The following is a 17,234-nucleotide window of genomic DNA, read 5'->3' as shown; positions in this document are numbered from 1 at the left end:
TCTAAACACAACAATAAATATATCTGAAGAATAATGTTACAAGAAGAACATACAAAATATGACTGACCAAATAGTCCAACTCCACGTACTTAAATACAGACATAAGGACTGAAAACTCATTAGCTACTACGCACTACGTGACAATAAACAAATATCCCTAAAAGCTCCGGTGGTCTAGTAACTACAGCGTACGCCTCGGATGCGGGAGTTCGTGGGATCGATCCCCGGCCGAGTCATACCAAAGACTTACAAATATGGTACTAACAGCTGCCTTGCTTGGAGCTCAGCATTAAGAGGTTAGTGTTAGGACTGGTCGGCCGGGTCTCAGGATAAAGTGACTGGGTGGGGCATCATGCCACATGTCTGCGGCATGATGCCCCAGTGCTAGCCATCACTATAAACTGCCACACTGCAGACATCGTAGCGATATGACTGACAAATTCTTAAAAGCTACCTTAAAAATACAAATCACATGCACACACAAACACACACACACACACACACAAATCTCCCATGTCGTAGAAATAAAACCACCACATCTAACACACACCTTCCGTATTTATGTATTTTCTCCTGTACCGATCCATAGAAGAAAATCACAAATATGTATAGAGAACAATTAATTGGAAGCAAGTTTATCAACTTACAGGTACTATTTAATTGATTATGTAGTGTGTAAGCATTGCTTTCTCTGGAAACAAAAAATTTCAAGATAGGTGATTTTCACATGTGTAATTAACTGAGAGAAATTAAGGAAAGAATGCGAAGATTTAAGAGAAGAGCAGAAGGATAGTGTTTGTGTTGTCCGGACTGTAAAATCATAACTGTTAACACAAAGAAACAATGACTAGTCTTAACTTTAGCAACTTGCTCGGCTAATGACACATTTGTGCATTTCCTTATGCAGCAAAATTTAAATTCCTCCGTGAATGGTTGATTGCCATATAAACTGGATTATTGTTTCCATAAGGGGCTAACATCTAAGATCCAATCAATCCTAGACGCTAGCTATGTGAAGTTGATGAGATAACGATTAACCATGTTGCGCATAACTACCCGAGCCAACATTCGACCATGCATTAACAAGTAGCCCGCCTAGCTCAGTCGGTAGAGCATCAGACTTTTAATCTGAGGGTCGTGAATTCGAGTCCCACGGTGGGCGTACAATTTTTAATACCAGTACAAATTTATACTTCACTTTGTACACGCGTCTATTTGGCTACAAATAGGTGTGATGGTGAATGTCCCACAGAAACGTTTTTTTTTTCTCTCATATAATCATTTTTATGTTGAATTTTGATATCCTCTTCTTCAAATTCATTAGCTTGTCAATGTCTTTCTGGTTTCCACACAGCCCTCATAAAGGTACTGATTATGGTAGTGACCCTGTATGTACCCATCCAGATAAAAAGTGAATGAAATATGTAAGTTCATTTACATATTCTATATACTTCTATTGATGCGTTTTGTTTTGTAATTCAATAGTGTTGGGATTTTTCTATCCTATCCTTGTACTGGTGTATATTTTTGTTTGTTATCTAATATTTTCGAGCTCTTAGCGCTTTAACGTCTTAGGCGCTGTACTAAGTCCACATAATTATTATTATTATTATTATTATTATTATTATTGTTAATATTATTATTATTATTATTTTTATTATTATTATTATTATTATTATTATTATTATTATTATCAATTGTGGGAATTTCCATAATACTGATAAACAATTCTTCCGAATTATTTCTTCATTTTGATTTAGCAACTAAAATTGTAAGTCAGCAAAAATTCAATTTTTACGACTAACATCTTTCTTTCTTTCCTTTTTTTTTGGTCATTGTTTTTTATTCTTCTTTTTTGTGTTTTAACCATTAATATCACCGCACCGGATTGCGCGATCCTTGTGGCCACTGCTTTCGAGTGTCCGATAGCCCGTAATCATACTTCCCACAAAACTGTGAACTCATTATTGTAACCTTCATGACTTGATCTAAGATAGGTTTCTTTCACATATGTACGGTGCAGTCTTTATTTTCTCCACGTTGCAAAGTTTCATCTAACTCATCAGAACAGGAAAGAACTGACAGTACCTTGCAGTGCTAGTCTCTTTTCTTCTCTTCTTTTTAAGACATATTAACTTTTAGTCGCAGATTTTAAAATTCCTTTGAGATTTGTGTTACATTGCGAATTATATATTATGTTATTGTTTGAATCGTAAAATTAATGCATTTAATTCTCAAACGATGCATTGCATTCTTTAGCTTACTTAAATCGAGAACTATTATCAAAACTCGCAATTGATAAATCATTTTTAAAAAATCCATATTTTCATTCATTTAGATTGAGCATCCGAAACTGGACGGCAACAATTTAATTTTAAGACTTAGTATTTTCACCAATACAATCATCGCATTCTATACCGCGATGTTGTGACCACCGAATTCAGGTGTCCGAGAGGCGGTGATCGTACCTCCATTAAAACCGTGAACACATCCTGCATGCATATCTCATGCAGTTATTGTTGATTGAAACGAGAAGTGTTTATACGTCTTCACGGTGCATTCTTCGTTTTGTCTCCATTACAACGTTTGAATAAACAATTTAGAACACGAAACAACTGATAGTAGCTTGCAGTGGTAGTGTCTCATTACTTTAAACATATTGTCTGTTAGGTGGAGCTTTTAGACTGGCGTTGACTTTTGTGCTTCTGTCCGTATATTTTAATAATATTCGTATCATAATATGAATGCATTCAATTTGCATATGATATAGTGGATGCGTTAGATTTACTGGAATCAAGAAGAAATGCTGACAGAATGATCAACATCTCTTAGAGTTGATTAAATTGGGTACTCTATCCCGTTCGCATGGACATGTGGATACGCTCTCATTTAGGGACATTTTAGGAAAGGATAGAAATACTTGCAGGTATATCTATATTCATTTTGACAACAATTGAAAATCAGTGGAAGCTAAATCATAACCACCTACCCTCGGACTTTCACCCATGACCCTTAGATTAAATGTCGGATGCTCTAGCGACTGAGATTGGGGCACTACTCATCCAAATTCTGTCAGTTTGTCAGTCTCGAATTTTGCTGCGTAGCCCTTTCCATTACATATTTAAAGGGCGCGGTCATATTTGTATCACATGACGTTTAGCAGTTATGGTGCAGATAGATGCCCAGAGCTCGGTTCAAACGAAAATGCTTTTCTTTACATTTCACGTCAATATCATTTCATTGCACAAGTCTTTGGAATTAAGAGTTTTTTGTTATGAAAACAAAATTCAGTAAATGCGTCCCCCACTGCTGCCATCATATTTGCATTTCCAGTAATGCTGCATATTAGTTCGTTAACTGAGAAATGAATGAGTCATAATTACCCAATAGTATTACGAATCTATGGTCATACACTAAAAAACAAACATAAGCAAAACCAAAACGGTTTGTAATACTGAACAAATAATTCAGTTAACAAAGTTGTAAAATGAAAATGTAAGAGGGACTTACAGCATTATGAATTGCATCCAAAATCATCCCAAAATGTTATCTTCAAGTCCAAAGGAATAGAATGTTCCGAATAAAATCTACATCCTCAAATGCATTGGTCTACCAACAGTTCTGATATATCACAATGGCATTTTCAAGAATTCTTTAGAAATAATTCACAATAGGCCAAAAATAATATTTTAACCCACATAGCATTTTGTGGCTCCAATGAATAATTCAAACAAATGTTTGCTTCCAAATAATATCTAAACACAACAATAAATATATCTGAAGAATAATGTTACAAGAAGAACATACAAAATATGACTGACCAAATAGTCCAACTCCACGTACTTAAATACAGACATAAGGACTGAAAACTCATTAGCTACTACGCACTACGTGACAATGAACAAATATCCCTAAAAGCTCCGGTGGTCTAGTAATTACAGCGTACGCCTCGGATGCGGGAGTTCGTGGGATCGATCCCCGGCCGAGTCATACCAAAGACTTACAAATATGGTACTAACAGCTGCCTTGCTTGGAGCTCAGCATTAAGAGGTTAGTGTTAGGACTGGTCGGCCGGGTCTCAGGATAAAGTGACTGGGTGGGGCATCATGCCACATGTCTGCGGCATGATGAACCAGTGCTAGCCATCACTATAAACTGCCACACTGCAGACATCGTAGCGATATGACTGACAAATTCTTAAAAGCTACCTTAAAAATACAAATCACATGCACACACAAACACACACACACACACACACAAATCTCCCATGTCGTAGAAATAAAACCACCACATCTAACACACACCTTCCGTATTTATGTATTTTCTCCTGTACCGATCCATAGAAGAAAATCACAAATATGTATAGAGAACAATTAATTGGAAGCAAGTTTATCAACTTACAGGTACTATTTAATTGATTATGTAGTGTGTAAGCATTGCTTTCTCTGGAAACAAAAAATTTCAAGATAGGTGATTTTCACATGTGTAATTAACTGAGAGAAATTAAGGAAAGAATGCGAAGATTTAAGAGAAGAGCAGAAGGATAGTGTTTGTGTTGTCCGGACTGTAAAATCATAACTGTTAACACAAAGAAACAATGACTAGTCTTAACTTTAACAACTTGCTCGGCTAATGACACATTTGTGCATTTCCTTATGCAGCAAAATTTAAATTCCTCCGTGAATGGTTGATTGCCATATAAACTGGATTATTGTTTCCATAAGGGGCTAACATCTAAGATCCAATCAATCCTAGACGCTAGCTATGTGAAGTTGATGAGATAACGATTAACCATGTTGCGCATAACTACCCGAGCCAACATTCGACCATGCATTAACAAGTAGCCCGCCTAGCTCAGTCGGTAGAGCATCAGACTTTTAATCTGAGGGTCGTGAATTCGAGTCCCACGGTGGGCGTACAATTTTTAATACCAGTACAAATTTATACTTCACTTTGTACACGCGTCTATTTGGCTACAAATAGGTGTGATGGTGAATGTCCCACAGAAACGTTTTTTTTTTCTCTCATATAATCATTTTTATGTTGAATTTTGATATCCTCTTCTTCAAATTCATTAGCTTGTCAATGTCTTTCTGGTTTCCACACAGCCCTCATAAAGGTACTGATTATGGTAGTGACCCTGTATGTACCCATCCAGATAAAAAGTGAATGAAATATGTAAGTTCATTTACATATTCTATATACTTCTATTGATGCGTTTTGTTTTGTAATTCAATAGTGTTGGGATTTTTCTATCCTATCCTTGTACTGGTGTATATTTTTGTTTGTTATCTAATATTTTCGAGCTCTTAGCGCTTTAACGTCTTAGGCGCTGTACTAAGTCCACATAATTATTATTATTATTATTATTATTATTATTGTTAATATTATTATTATTATTATTTTTATTATTATTATTATTATTATTATTATTATTATTATTATTATTATTATTATTATCAATTGTGGGAATTTCCATAATACTGATAAACAATTCTTCCGAATTATTTCTTCATTTTGATTTAGCAACTAAAATTGTAAGTCAGCAAAAATTCATTTTTACGACTAACATCTTTCTTTCTTTCCTTTTTTTTTGGTCATTGTTTTTTATTCTTCTTTTTTGTGTTTTAACCATTAATATCACCGCACCGGATTGCGCGATCCTTGTGGCCACTGCTTTCGAGTGTCCGATAGCCCGTAATCATACTTCCCACAAAACTGTGAACTCATTATTGTAACCTTCATGACTTGATCTAAGATAGGTTTCTTTCACATATGTACGGTGCAGTCTTTATTTTCTCCACGTTGCAAAGTTTCATCTAACTCATCAGAACAGGAAAGAACTGACAGTACCTTGCAGTGCTAGTCTCTTTTCTTCTCTTCTTTTTAAGACATATTAACTTTTAGTCGCAGATTTTAAAATTCCTTTGAGATTTGTGTTACATTGCGAATTATATATTATGTTATTGTTTGAATCGTAAAATTAATGCATTTAATTCTCAAACGATGCATTGCATTCTTTAGCTTACTTAAATCGAGAACTATTATCAAAACTCGCAATTGATAAATCATTTTTAAAAAATCCATATTTTCATTCATTTAGATTGAGCATCCGAAACTGGACGGCAACAATTTAATTTTAAGACTTAGTATTTTCACCAATACAATCATCGCATTCTATACCGCGATGTTGTGACCACCGAATTCAGGTGTCCGAGAGGCGGTGATCGTACTTCCATTAAAACCGTGAACACATCCTGCATGCATATCTCATGCAGTTATTGTTGATTGAAACGAGAAGTGTTTATACGTCTTCACGGTGCATTCTTCGTTTTGTCTCCATTACAACGTTTGAATAAACAATTTAGAACACGAAACAACTGATAGTAGCTTGCAGTGGTAGTGTCTCATTACTTTAAACATATTGTCTGTTAGGTGGAGCTTTTAGACTGGCGTTGACTTTTGTGCTTCTGTCCGTATATTTTAATAATATTCGTATCATAATATGAATGCATTCAATTTGCATATGATATAGTGGATGCGTTAGATTTACTGGAATCAAGAAGAAATGCTGACAGAATGATCAACATCTCTTAGAGTTGATTAAATTGGGTACTCTATCCCGTTCGCATGGACATGTGGATACGCTCTCATTTAGGGACATTTTAGGAAAGGATAGAAATACTTGCAGGTATATCTATATTCATTTTGACAACAATTGAAAATCAGTGGAAGCTAAATCATAACCACCTACCCTCGGACTTTCACCCATGACCCTTAGATTAAATGTCGGATGCTCTAGCGACTGAGATTGGGGCACTACTCATCCAAATTCTGTCAGTTTGTCAGTCTCGGATTTTGCTGCGTAGCCCTTTCCATTACATATTTAAAGGGCGCGGCCATATTTGTATCACATGACGTTTAGCAGTTATGGTGCAGATAGATGCCCAGAGCTCGGTTCAAACGAAAATGCTTTTCTTTACATTTCACGTCAATATCATTTAATTGCACAAGTCTTTGGAATTAAGAGTTTTTTGTTATGAAAACAAAATTCAGTAAATGCGTCCCCCACTGCTGCCATCATATTTGCATTTCCAGTAATGCTGCATATTAGTTCGTTAACTGAGAAATGAATGAGTCATAATTACTCAATAGTATTACGAATCTATGGTCATACACTAAAAAACAAACCTAAGCAAAACCAAAACGGTTTGTAATACTGAACAAATAATTCAGTTAACAAAGTTGTAAAATGAAAATGTAAGAGGGACTTACAGCATTATGAATTGCATCCAAAATCATCCCAAAATGTTATCTTCAAGTCCAAAGGAATAGAATGTTCCGAATAAAATCTACATCCTCAAATGCATTGGTCTACCAACAGTTCTGATATATCACAATGGCATTTTCAAGAATTCTTTAGAAATAATTCACAATAGGCCAAAAATAATATTTTAACCCACATAGCATTTTGTGGCTCCAATGAATAATTCAAACAAATGTTTGCTTCCAAATAATATCTAAGCACAACAATAAATATATCTGAAGAATAATGTTACAAGAAGAACATACAAAATATGACTGACCAAATAGTCCAACTCCACGTACTTAAATACAGACATAAGGACTGAGAACTCATTAGCTACTACGCACTACGTGACAATAAACAAATATCCCTAAAAGCTCCGGTGGTCTAGTAACTACAGCGTACGCCTCGGATGCGGGAGTTCGTGGGATCGATCCCCGGCCGAGTCATACCAAAGACTTACAAATATGGTACTAACAGCTGCCTTGCTTGGAGCTCAGCATTAAGAGGTTAGTGTTAGGACTGGTCGGCCGGGTCTCAGGATAAAGTGACTGGGTGGGGCATCATGCCACATGTCTGCGGCATGATGCCCCAGTGCTAGCCATCACTATAAACTGCCACACTGCAGACATCGTAGCGATATGACTGACAAATTCTTAAAAGCTACCTTAAAAATACAAATCACATGCACACACAAACACACACACACACACACACAAATCTCCCATGTCGTAGAAATAAAACCACCACATCTAACACACACCTTCCGTATTTATGTATTTTCTCCTGTACCGATCCATAGAAGAAAATCACAAATATGTATAGAGAACAATTAATTGGAAGCAAGTTTATCAACTTACAGGTACTATTTAATTGATTATGTAGTGTGTAAGCATTGCTTTCTCTGGAAACAAAAAATTTCAAGATAGGTGATTTTCACATGTGTAATTAACTGAGAGAAATTAAGGAAAGAATGCGAAGATTTAAGAGAAGAGCAGAAGGATAGTGTTTGTGTTGTCTGGACTGTAAAATCATAACTGTTAACACAAAGAAACAATGACTAGTCTTAACTTTAGCAACTTGCTCGGCTAATGACACATTTGTGCATTTCCTTATGCAGCAAAATTTAAATTCCTCCGTGAATGGTTGATTGCCATATAAACTGGATTATTGTTTCCATAAGGGGCTAACATCTAAGATCCAATCAATCCTAGACGCTAGCTATGTGAAGTTGATGAGATAACGATTAACCATGTTGCGCATAACTACCCGAGCCAACATTCGACCATGCATTAACAAGTAGCCCGCCTAGCTCAGTCGGTAGAGCATCAGACTTTTAATCTGAGGGTCGTGAATTCGAGTCCCACGGTGGGCGTACAATTTTTAATACCAGTACAAATTTATACTTCACTTTGTACACGCGTCTATTTGGCTACAAATAGGTGTGATGGTGAATGTCCCACAGAAACGTTTTTTTTTTCTCTCATATAATCATTTTTATGTTGAATTTTGATATCCTCTTCTTCAAATTCATTAGCTTGTCAATGTCTTTCTGGTTTCCACACAGCCCTCATAAAGGTACTGATTATGGTAGTGACCCTGTATGTACCCATCCAGATAAAAAGTGAATGAAATATGTAAGTTCATTTACATATTCTATATACTTCTATTGATGCGTTTTGTTTTGTAATTCAATAGTGTTGGGATTTTTCTATCCTATCCTTGTACTGGTGTATATTTTTGTTTGTTATCTAATATTTTCGAGCTCTTAGCGCTTTAACGTCTTAGGCGCTGTACTAAGTCCACATAATTATTATTATTATTATTATTATTATTATTATTGTTAATATTATTATTATTATTATTTTTATTATTATTATTATTATTATTATTATTATTATTATTATTATTATTATCAATTGTGGGAATTTCCATAATACTGATAAACAATTCTTCCGAATTATTTCTTCATTTTGATTTAGCAACTAAAATTGTAAGTCAGCAAAAATTCATTTTTACGACTAACATCTTTCTTTCTTTCCTTTTTTTTTGGTCATTGTTTTTTATTCTTCTTTTTTGTGTTTTAACCATTAATATCACCGCACCGGATTGCGCGATCCTTGTGGCCACTGCTTTCGAGTGTCCGATAGCCCGTAATCATACTTCCCACAAAACTGTGAACTCATTATTGTAACCTTCATGACTTGATCTAAGATAGGTTTCTTTCACATATGTACGGTGCAGTCTTTATTTTCTCCACGTTGCAAAGTTTCATCTAACTCATCAGAACAGGAAAGAACTGACAGTACCTTGCAGTGCTAGTCTCTTTTCTTCTCTTCTTTTTAAGACATATTAACTTTTAGTCGCAGATTTTAAAATTCCTTTGAGATTTGTGTTACATTGCGAATTATATATTATGTTATTGTTTGAATCGTAAAATTAATGCATTTAATTCTCAAACGATGCATTGCATTCTTTAGCTTACTTAAATCGAGAACTATTATCAAAACTCGCAATTGATAAATCATTTTTAAAAAATCCATATTTTCATTCATTTAGATTGAGCATCCGAAACTGGACGGCAACAATTTAATTTTAAGACTTAGTATTTTCACCAATACAATCATCGCATTCTATACCGCGATGTTGTGACCACCGAATTCAGGTGTCCGAGAGGCGGTGATCGTACCTCCATTAAAACCGTGAACACATCCTGCATGCATATCTCATGCAGTTATTGTTGATTGAAACGAGAAGTGTTTATACGTCTTCACGGTGCATTCTTCGTTTTGTCTCCATTACAACGTTTGAATAAACAATTTAGAACACGAAACAACTGATAGTAGCTTGCAGTGGTAGTGTCTCATTACTTTAAACATATTGTCTGTTAGGTGGAGCTTTTAGACTGGCGTTGACTTTTGTGCTTCTGTCCGTATATTTTAATAATATTCGTATCATAATATGAATGCATTCAATTTGCATATGATATAGTGGATGCGTTAGATTTACTGGAATCAAGAAGAAATGCTGACAGAATGATCAACATCTCTTAGAGTTGATTAAATTGGGTACTCTATCCCGTTCGCATGGACATGTGGATACGCTCTCATTTAGGGACATTTTAGGAAAGGATAGAAATACTTGCAGGTATATCTATATTCATTTTGACAACAATTGAAAATCAGTGGAAGCTAAATCATAACCACCTACCCTCGGACTTTCACCCATGACCCTTAGATTAAATGTCGGATGCTCTAGCGACTGAGATTGGGGCACTACTCATCCAAATTCTGTCAGTTTGTCAGTCTCGAATTTTGCTGCGTAGCCCTTTCCATTACATATTTAAAGGGCGCGGTCATATTTGTATCACATGACGTTTAGCAGTTATGGTGCAGATAGATGCCCAGAGCTCGGTTCAAACGAAAATGCTTTTCTTTACATTTCACGTCAATATCATTTCATTGCACAAGTCTTTGGAATTAAGAGTTTTTTGTTATGAAAACAAAATTCAGTAAATGCGTCCCCCACTGCTGCCATCATATTTGCATTTCCAGTAATGCTGCATATTAGTTCGTTAACTGAGAAATGAATGAGTCATAATTACCCAATAGTATTACGAATCTATGGTCATACACTAAAAAACAAACCTAAGCAAAACCAAAACGGTTTGTAATACTGAACAAATAATTCAGTTAACAAAGTTGTAAAATGAAAATGTAAGAGGGACTTACAGCATTATGAATTGCATCCAAAATCATCCCAAAATGTTATCTTCAAGTCCAAAGGAATAGAATGTTCTGAATAAAATCTACATCCTCAAATGCATTGGTCTACCAACAGTTCTGATATATCACAATGGCATTTTCAAGAATTCTTTAGAAATAATTCACAATAGGCCAAAAATAATATTTTAACCCACATAGCATTTTGTGGCTCCAATGAATAATTCAAACAAATGTTTGCTTCCAAATAATATCTAAACACAACAATAAATATATCTGAAGAATAATGTTACAAGAAGAACATACAAAATATGACTGACCAAATAGTCCAACTCCACGTACTTAAATACAGACATAAGGACTGAAAACTCATTAGCTACTACGCACTACGTGACAATGAACAAATATCCCTAAAAGCTCCGGTGGTCTAGTAATTACAGCGTACGCCTCGGATGCGGGAGTTCGTGGGATCGATCCCCGGCCGAGTCATACCAAAGACTTACAAATATGGTACTAACAGCTGCCTTGCTTGGAGCTCAGCATTAAGAGGTTAGTGTTAGGACTGGTCGGCCGGGTCTCAGGATAAAGTGACTGGGTGGGGCATCATGCCACATGTCTGCGGCATGATGCCCCAGTGCTAGCCATCACTATAAATTGCCACACTGCAGACATCGTAGCGATATGACTGACAAATTCTTAAAAGCTACCTTAAAAATACAAATCACATGCACACACAAACACACACACACACACACACAAATCTCCCATGTCGTAGAAATAAAACCACCACATCTAACACACACCTTCCGTATTTATGTATTTTCTCCTGTACCGATCCATAGAAGAAAATCACAAATATGTATAGAGAACAATTAATTGGAAGCAAGTTTATCAACTTACAGGTACTATTTAATTGATTATGTAGTGTGTAAGCATTGCTTTCTCTGGAAACAAAAAATTTCAAGATAGGTGATTTTCACATGTGTAATTAACTGAGAGAAATTAAGGAAAGAATGCGAAGATTTAAGAGAAGAGCAGAAGGATAGTGTTTGTGTTGTCCGGACTGTAAAATCATAACTGTTAACACAAAGAAACAATGACTAGTCTTAACTTTAGCAACTTGCTCGGCTAATGACACATTTGTGCATTTCCTTATGCAGCAAAATTTAAATTCCTCCGTGAATGGTTGATTGCCATATAAACTGGATTATTGTTTCCATAAGGGGCTAACATCTAAGATCCAATCAATCCTAGACGCTAGCTATGTGAAGTTGATGAGATAACGATTAACCATGTTGCGCATAACTACCCGAGCCAACATTCGACCATGCATTAACAAGTAGCCCGCCTAGCTCAGTCGGTAGAGCATCAGACTTTTAATCTGAGGGTCGTGAGTTCGAGTCCCACGGTGGGCGTACAATTTTTAATACCAGTACAAATTTATACTTCACTTTGTACACGCGTCTATTTGGCTACAAATAGGTGTGATGGTGAATGTCCCACAGAAACGTTTTTTTTTCTCTCATATAATCATTTTTATGTTGAATTTTGATATCCTCTTCTTCAAATTCATTAGCTTGTCAATGTCTTTCTGGTTTCCACACAGGACTTCCGGTTATGACATCAGAAGGAAAACACGTTTGATGATCGCTCCGTGAATTTTCAAGTTTTTTTCCTTTAATAGACATTTTTGCTGTTTTAATTTGTTACAGGTACGTTGATAAGATTTGTTTGATCGCATTCATATATAAGTGAGATATATTTTGAGTGTGTGGATAACTTTATCCACCACACAAAATATTATTTTCTGTGACAATGAATACAAAGCCTGGTCGTGCTGCACGTGCAGCACAAGGAGCTGACTCACACTCTAATGACACCAGTGGAATAGCTAACAATAAGAATGGCATGTCGAGTAACATCGATAGACAGACAGGAGCTTCTCGTCGTTTTGGGAAAGAATGTACCGTGGTGATTGATGTAAAGGATGTGAAGAAAATAAAGGCAAGTGATATTGTTAGAAGTGTAGAAGAATTAACCGGAGATATGTCGGTCTATGCAGTTGTGCCCAAAGGTGCAAATTTGTATGAGGTCACACTACCGAGTAAGGAAGTAGCATATAATACCTTGTGTGGAATTGATATTGGAAGTGAACACTTTGATTGTACTCTTTTATATTCAGACACTATTATTGTGTCAATTCTTCATTTACCAGCATACATCACAGATGATGATATAAGTATGAAGCTCGGTGAATACGGAGTAGAACTTCTTTCTCCCATTCAACGCAGATATTATCCTGGGACTAGTGTGGCTGATGGGACTCGTTATGTCAAATGTAAATTTCCACAGCAGGTAAAATCCTTGCCTTACAGTCTAAAATTTCAGACTATCAATGGTCAACAATACTTTAGAGTATTACACAATAATCAAGTTAAGGTATGTTCTAGATGTCTTGATCCGGGACATGTTATAAAAGACTGCCCTGATTTTGTATGCTACAAGTGTGGGGAGCAAGGCCATGTAGCAAAAAATTGCACAAGGCAAAGATGTGAAAGTTGTGGAAGTTTTCCTCTTATGTGTACATGCAGGATATGCGACAAATGCCACAAAGAGGCGCAAACATGTATGTGTTACAGAGAGGCCATTGCAGGCATTCATTCGCAAGTTGATGATGATACGAGGGAAGACATATTGGAGTTACAGAGTGACGAAGATGATAAAGAAGAAATTGAGAATGCAAAAAAAGATAATGAGAGTGGAGAAAGTGGGGAAGAAAAAGAAAGAAGTGGAGTTGATATGACCAATGTAGAAATAGAATCTGAGGAGGAAGTAAACAACAATCATACAATTGGAGATGGATCGGGGACAGATTCAGATGATGACAGGAAGATGGCTGCAGACGTTGTTGAAAGATCAAACGAATCACGTACATGTCAAGAAAACGGTACTAATATCGAAAATTTCAAAGTAGTACAAAGGAGGAGGAGAAGGTTTAATCCAGTACCTAACATGAAGATGAATAGCATGCGACGAACACCTATGAAGAAATGATCAAACACTCAACATTTTTTAATACTTTCAATACACTCATCATAATCATGGCTTTAAATATTGTATCTCTAAATGTAAATGGCTTGCGTAATTTGAATAAACTAAAGTCTGTTTTAGAAATATTTAAAGAGAAAAGAGGCCATATTTTATTATTGCAAGAAACCTTTTGGGATGATGAGTTTGTTGAAAGTATTAGAGAAAATGAGATTTGGAATGGTGACATATTTCATAGTAATGCTGACAATAGGAGGGCAGGTGTTGCTGTTTTAGTAGTGAGAGAATTGAGAAATCAGGTGACACAAGAAATGATTGAAAAGGGTAGGATTTTACATCTTAAAATAGCTAGTGATGATAAAGTGATTGATTTAATCAATATTTATGCTCCAAATATTGTGAAGGAAAGGGTTAACTTTTTCATGAAGCTAAATACATATTTACATAACAGTACTAGTGATAGCACTATCCTGGCTGGTGATTTTAATACAACTTTAGCAGGTATTGATCGACATAACAAAGCCTTACATATTGATGATGTAGCAGTGCGTGAACTTTATAAAATTATTCATGATAGGAATATTACCGATTTATGGAGATCACGAAATCCTAGTACTCGTAGTTTCTCCAGAAAACAAGTTGTACTAGGCGAATTGAAGCAGAGTAGAATAGATTATTTTTTGATTTCCTCAAAATTGCATTCCAATGTGCAAAATATTTATTATGCAGATACATCCTTTAGTGATCATTCTTTTGTATACCTTAAACTAAATACCTGCAAAGTGGAAACAGGGCCCGGATTATGGATACTAAATAACAATGTTCTTTTTGAGGAAAAATATGTACAAAGAGTGAAATCAATTCTTACCGAGGGAAAAACTGACGAAATGTATTTCAGTGAACCACTCATTTGGTGGGATAATGTAAAATACAAAATTAAAAAATTTTCCCAAGTATACTGTACAAGAAGAAATAAGGAAAGATTACAAGAATACTTTACATTGCAAAATAAATTAAAATCATTTTCAGAAAAAGTCGCAAATAAAGAATCATATGACATTAACAAATATGAAGAACTAAAACATCAGCTAAGTGACTATGAAACTGATTTTTGTCGGGGTGCTATATTGAGATCTAAGGCGAAATGGGCAATTGAAAGCGATAGAAATACTAAATACTTTCTAAATCTTGAGAAATATCGACACAACAAAAATGTAATCAATGAATTGATTGATGATGATGGTGTAATTATTTCAAATACAAGCGGGATCTTAGATGAAATACATCAGTTTTATAGTCATTTATATTCTTCGGTAACTGTTGATGATAATTGTACTGATTCACTTTTAAATTTTGTAAACTGTTCTGTATCTGATGAGGATAAAGATATGTGTGATGCCATAATAACAGTTGATGAAATACATACAGCTATAAAAGGGATGGCTAAAAATAAAAGCCCCGGCCCGGACGGATTGACAGTAGAGTGGTATTGTAAATTTTATGATTGTATATATGATATTCTGTTGCACATCTTTCAGAGTGTTAAGAATGACAATATTATGTCGAGATCAATGAGATTTGGGGTTATATCACTTATTTATAAAAATAAGGGGGATAATAGAAGATTGCAAAATTGGCGTCCTATCAGTTTACTTAATGTAGATTATAAAATTTTGGCAAGGATTTTGTCTACACGTTTAAAAATGGTATTACCCAAAATTATTTCTCAAACTCAGACATGTTGTATAGTTGGGAGAGATATTGCTGATACTATAGTCACTGTAAGAGATATTATAGATATGGTTGAGAGAGACAATCTTGAGGGATATATCTTAAAAATTGATCAAGAAAAAGCGTTTGACAGAGTTTGCCACTCATATTTGATTTCTGTTTTACGAAAGTTCGGTTTTGGTGACAATTTTATTCAGTGGATAAAGATATTTTATAATGAAATTAAAAGTAGTGTTAAATGCAATGGTCATCTAACGAAACCCTTTTTAATTAAAAATTCAGTCAGACAAGGTTGTCCTATATCAGCAATGTTATATGTATTAGCAGCAGAACCCTTAGGACTCGCTATCAAAGCAAATCCCACTATCAAAGGTATTCCACTCCCACTGTCTAGTAATACAAGTAAAGTTTTTCAACATGCAGATGATACAACCTTGACATTAGCGGACACACAATCCATTAATCAATCTTTTAATGTACTTGACTTGTATTGTAAAGGATCTGGTGCAAAGGTGAACAAGGAAAAGACAGAACTTCTGTGTATTGGATCTGGTAAACTTACTGATGATTATTGCAAACAATTACAAATTCAAATGTGTGATCAAGTCATCTTAATTTTGGGAGCTTATGTTGGAAAATGTGCAAAGTTATGTGAGCAACTGAACTGGAATGATAGATTGTCTAAAATTAAAAACTTATTGCAACTGTGGTCACAGAGATATTTGACAATACAAGGAAAAGTAACAGTTGTTAATAACTTATTAGTTTCTAGAGTATTGTACATAGTGTCAGTTCAGCCTCTTCCTGATATGATTGCTGATGAATTGAAGCAATTATTTCTCAGATTTATCTGGTCAGGAAAGTCCCATTTGGTTCACTATTATACAATAATTGGTGATAAGCGAAATGGCGGACTACAGTTAACTGATATAAAGATGAAAATGTATGCATTCAGACTAAAATTTTTAAAAAGATACTTTGATGTGAATTGCCATGCTATGTGGAAAAATACCTTTGATCACTTTTTATCTACTGTCCTGAACATGAGGTTGACCAAAGAGTTGTTTCTCATGTCTTTAAATAAGCAACAATTGAATACCCTACCTATATTTTACAGAGAAATGTTTCATGCATGGGAAAAACTTAGAAATAATATCGATACCAATATTGATGTGAGGAATGTTTTTGAACAACCTCTTTTTTTTTAAAATCCTAATATTACATGTGCTGGTAAAACGTTGTTTTTCGCAGAATTTATAGAAGCAGGAATTGTTCGTGTTCAGGATATTACATATGAATTTGTACCTGGAATACTACCTTATAGAGCTATTCAAGAAATGATATACAAATCAAATTCTGAGATCAAAACAGATAAGATAAAAAAAGACTATAATTGCATAATAGAAAGTATACCATTAGGCTGGAGA

The 17,234-nt window shown here is 35.1% G+C and overlaps 1 non-coding gene across 1 annotated transcript; it reads left to right on the top strand.

Annotated features, from left to right (window-relative positions):
* The first annotated feature begins 12,370 nt into the window (after positions 1-12,370).
* Positions 12,371-12,443, top strand: Trnak-uuu (transfer RNA lysine (anticodon UUU)). Its single transcript has one exon. It is a non-coding gene; the product is annotated as a tRNA-Lys (tRNA).
* Positions 12,444-17,234: the final 4,791 nt, after the last annotated feature.

The sequence above is a fragment of the Sinohyriopsis cumingii genome, unplaced genomic scaffold (assembly GCF_028554795.1).
Source record: "Sinohyriopsis cumingii isolate HCF-2022 unplaced genomic scaffold, ASM2855479v2 utg001656l, whole genome shotgun sequence".
NCBI classification, from domain to species: domain Eukaryota; kingdom Metazoa; phylum Mollusca; class Bivalvia; order Unionida; family Unionidae; genus Sinohyriopsis; species Sinohyriopsis cumingii.
This window is presented reverse-complemented; position numbering and strand designations above follow the sequence as displayed.